This window comes from Notothenia rossii (genome assembly GCF_949606895.1).
Source record: "Notothenia rossii genome assembly, contig: scaffold_369, whole genome shotgun sequence".
NCBI classification, from domain to species: domain Eukaryota; kingdom Metazoa; phylum Chordata; class Actinopteri; order Perciformes; family Nototheniidae; genus Notothenia; species Notothenia rossii.
The window spans coordinates 1-5,000 of NW_027639768.1; the positions used below are offsets into that span (position 1 = coordinate 1).

At 37.9% G+C, this 5,000-nt stretch overlaps 1 long non-coding RNA gene across 1 annotated transcript in view; it reads right to left on the bottom strand.

The window, feature by feature from the left end:
- Nucleotides 1-1,507: 1,507 nt before the first annotated feature.
- Nucleotides 1,508-5,000, bottom strand: part of LOC307027434 — a 3,745-nt gene continuing 252 nt past the window's right edge. Inside the window, exons 2-3 of the long non-coding RNA XR_013804636.1 lie at nt 2,043-2,120; nt 1,508-1,649 (exon numbers count right to left, since the gene is read on the bottom strand). This is a non-coding gene — a long non-coding RNA (uncharacterized lncRNA). The remainder of the gene's footprint in view (nt 1,650-2,042; nt 2,121-5,000) is intronic.

Sequence of the window (5,000 nt, forward strand, 5' to 3'; positions counted from 1 at the left end):
CACACACACACACACACACACACACACACACACACACACACACACACACACACACACACACACACACACACACACACACACACACACACACACACACACACACACACACACACACACACACACACACACACACACACACACACAGTAATGGTGGTGCTAAGGCATGGTGTGTTCAGGGACACATGAAAATAAAGAAGTTTCTGTCTCCTTGACCTGTGCACTTCCTGTCACACACAGGAGGAAATGGCAGGGCCGTGGGACGTAGGGGTGCTGAGGGTGCTGCAGCACCCCCTGGTGGAGGACAGGGGATCTGCACTTCCACAAGATTAAATACAAATATAATAATAAAAAAAATGAATTTTCAGCCTTGACGTAACAACATTCATAATCAAGTAAAGATAACACCCTTTTCACCCGGTTACATTTTCCATTTGCCCCGTACGATGGGCGCTTTAAGTGATGAAAGTGGGGGATGTTGGCTTATCAGGCGCCCGCAGCTCACAGCCAGCGTGAGAGAGAGATAGATAGAGAGAGGGGGTGCACCTGTACCGGCGGGGAATGTTGTTAGCTTCTGCTGCGCTAACGGATATTAGAAGCTCTTTCTACAATAATGTGGAGGGAGAGTTCTGTCCTGTCAGACTGAGAGGAACAGTGAGGTAAAGGACTCTGAGTGTTTAGTTCACTTTAGTCTAAGTTATCTCAGTGGGTCTCAAACGTTTTGATCACAATTTATGTAAACAAATATTTCCAAGGCACTCCTTTATAATTATTAGGATAAATAAAAACAGGTTTGAAATCATTCCAATGTATACTATAGGACAGTAAACCAAAAATATAGTTTAAAACTGGAGAGATTTAAAAATATGCATAAATAAATAAATGTTAACTGATAAGATATAAATGAACCACAAAAATAAAACAAGTTAGCCTACATTTATTTGTTATTGGCTATGGTAGGTTATCGGTTATGTTCACATACTTATTTTATTATTAAAATGAAAACCGATCTTTTTCATATGGGTGTTTAGAGTTGTATCCCCTAGATCAGTCTCTAGTAATTGGGCGCTCAAAGTGCACCAGATTGAAGCATTTTACTTTAAAATGTTAAAAACAATCTTCCCGGGGGGGCACCCCCGGACCCCCAAGAGGATGTGAAGTCCACCATCCAATTAAAACATGTTCAATGTTCATGCAATACTAAATAGTATACATTTGAAGCCTTTTTATATAAGCTGTCCACCATGTCAATATGTTTCTTTGTAGTGTCTTTTGTAGAGGTTTTTCATTGCCAGCTAAAATCTTGCCTATAGGGCAGCAAATTGTTCAAAACCGGCCCTGGTGTCATCCCCACAGCACCCCCCATTTGAAACATGTTCCCACGGCTATGGGAAATGGACATTGGTTTGAGTGTCAGGGACCTCTCCTTGACAGTGTGTGTGTTGGTGTGTGTGTGAGTGACATGCGTCAAAGACCTTGAAGACGTGTGTGTGTTTTCACACTTACTGTTCTTCACATGTCCGAGGCGTTTCCTTTAGAGTTCGGCTGGACGTCCGCTCCCTCTGTTCCTCTCACGCTCCTCTTCCTCCTGCGGCTCTCTTCTCTCGTAACTTTTCGGAGCGTCTTTGAACGCCCCGTGAAGGTCAGGACATCTGAAGGAGGGACAGAAACACTTAGAGAAATGTATCTGGGGAAAATGCAGGAATGTGTTTGACGGTTTTCCTCCGTTTGCAGAGGTCAAATGTCATTTTTCGGCTAAATAGTACAAAGCTTATTCTCTTAAAGTTAATATGTTGACTAATTGAACAGTCAAACCCAAACATACCAACAACTTGGCATATTAACCCTAACCCTGAAATATTAATATGTTCTAACATGTCTTTATTTGGGTTGAAGGGTGATGAGTGTGATTTGTCTTGGAGAGCAAAAGGGAAGACACTTTAAATGTTGTTATTATATGTTGCCTTGCAAGATGGTGATTAGTTACAGATTTCACTTTCAGAGAGACAGAGTTTTAATGTGCCGTCGGTATTGATGTGATTTACCTTTAGAGAAGTCACTGCTGCTCTGCAGGTGATGACAGGAAGCTGCACCAACATCAGCAGGGTCCTAACACAGTTTGTCTGAAATCACAATATGTATTTTGTTAAGAAATGTCAAATAAGAATCGTGCAGATATACCTGTAAAGTTGTATACTCTTGTGCCGTGGTGTAAAGTAGCTTCATTTACTCGAGTACCGTAGAATGTTTTGCTTCTTTGTACTTCTACTCCACAATAATACAGAGGTAAATGGTGTACTTTATTATTTATTTAATACCTTTAGTTACTTTACAGATTTGGATTAATGATGTGAGATATAATCAACTCTTAAATCAGACTTTAGTTCCACCTGGAGAACTCAAGTTCAAGACCTGAGTACTTCTATTTTACTCAAGTACAAGATCTGATTACTTCTACTTTTACTCAAGTACAAGATCTGAGTACTTCTAATTTTACTCAAGTACAAGGTCTGAGTACTTCTACTTTTACTCAAGTACAATATCTGAGTACTTCTACTTTTACTCAAGCACAATATCTGAGTACTTCTACTTTTACTCAAGTACAAGACCTGAGTACTTCTACTTTTACTCAAGTACAATATCTGAGTACTTCTACTTTTACTCAAGTACAAGACCTGAGTACTTCTACTTTTACTCAAGTACAATATCTGAGTACTTCTACTTCTACTCAAGTACAAGACCTGTGTACTTCTACTTTGACTCAAGCACAAGATTTGAGTACTTCTACTTTTACTCAAGCACAAGATTTGAGTACTTCTACTTTTACTCAAGAACAAGGTCTGAGTACTTCTACTTTTACTCAAGTACAAGATCTGAGTACTTCTACTTTTACTCAAGTACAAGACCTGAGTACTTCTACATTTACTCAAGAACAAGACCTGAGTACTTCTACGTTTACTCAAGTACAAGATCTGAGTACATCTGCTTTTACTCAAGTACTAGATCTGAGTACTTCTACTTTTACTCAAGTACAAGATCTGAGTACTTCTACTTTTACTCAAGAACAAGATCTGAGTACTTCTACTTTTACTCAAGTACAAGATCTGAGTACTTCTACTTTTACTCAAGAACAAGACCTGAGTACTTCTCCCACCTCTACTCTTGTGAAAGTCTGTAACTATGGCATTGGAGGCTCTTGACAGTCTTACTAATATCGAGTTATTTGAACTTAAGAAGGTCATTTCAAACGGGGTCATGTAGCATTTAAAATATGGAAATGTGTTATTATTGTCGAGATGCACAAAGGACATGAGAAGACCACTAATACTGCAGGACTTTAATGCATGTAACATAACATGAATGGCCGCTTATCACTATATCATAATTGACTGCCAATGAAACACCAAAAATTTATATTCTCTGCCAGATGCTCCGTTTGGACAGAAAAATGTCATTTATTGATCCCAAATCGAAGAATGATATAACTATTCGACAAATGCTAAGTCTGGGATGACCCAGGATGAGGTGAAGAGCAGACCCCCCCTCTCATATACCGTACAGTGACTACACAGTTCAACAATTTGGTGATTAGCCTCTTGTTAAATTATACTGCTTTTTCCACTGAGCTGTTCAACTGCATTCCTCCTGCTAGTTAACACACACACTAATGAGCAGAGTGGTGTGTAAAGTGAGTTTACAGCCGCCTGTTGGTGCTGTACGGGCTGCAGGGGACAAACACACACACACACACACACACACACACACACACACACACACACACACACACACACACACACACACACACACACACACACACACACACACACACACACACACACACACACACACACACACACACACACACACACACACACACTGTTGCTGATCAGAAAGGGGAGTATTGTAATGAGTACTTCATTTTAAAAAACATATATTATTTCCTACATTTGGACACACTCATTCGCCTCATTTTCAAAAAGTACTTATATTGTGAATTTTGAGATATGTATATTTCCCTTTTTACCTAGTATCAAAAGTAGCATTTCTAGTGATGTAATGAGCAGTTTAACCTCATAAAACACTGGTGGGAAACTATTGATATTCTTTGCTTGCTGAACTAAAAGCACTCTACACTGAACATACAGGTAACAGCCAACAGGTAACAGGTAACAGCCATGCATTTAAAACCTTAATTAAATAAAACGATGTAACCAGGAGATTGAAATTCAAGGTTTAAGGTTCTTTATTGTAAAACTAACCTAGCTACAGAGTAATTATGTCGTTGAAAATCTTAGGTCACAGGCTACTCCAACAATGCAACACAATAATACAGACAAGCAGACAATATTAAAACAATATTAAAATGTACTATATTAAAAGAAATACAAAAATAAAAATAGTTTTAAAAAAGTGGAATAGTGCAATACGAGTCTATATGCAAGTTATTGGAATGATATATTAGATAATAGATAAATAATTACTAAGTAGCAGATGAATGTTATGAAATTGTTTTATTGCCTGCGGGATGAAGCTGTCTCTAAATTAAAGTTATTATCAGTGTTTATATTATATCTAATGTTTCTGGATTCATATTTCTGATGAATTATGTAGTGTTAATCTGAAGCAATGCATCATAATCCTTAAAAAAGTAAGAAACTGTCCTGTGAGAACTACATATGTCCTAAAAGTCAACACAAACAGCCCTGTTTTCATCTTTATAACGAGGCATTTTAAGGACTTTATTTAGATTCAGAAGGAAAAGGACTTAGTTTATCACACATACTGAACAGCATCTGGAGATACAGGCTTTCTATTGGACAGGAAGTGGAGGGAACAGTAACTAAAGCCACACGCCATGTAGTGGATAAAAAAGTACAATATTTACCTATAAAATGAATTGTATTTGCGCAAAATTAAATACTCAGTAAAGCACAAGTACCTCGAAGTTGTATTTAAGTACAATACTTGATTAAATGTACTACTTACACTTAAAAATATGTAAA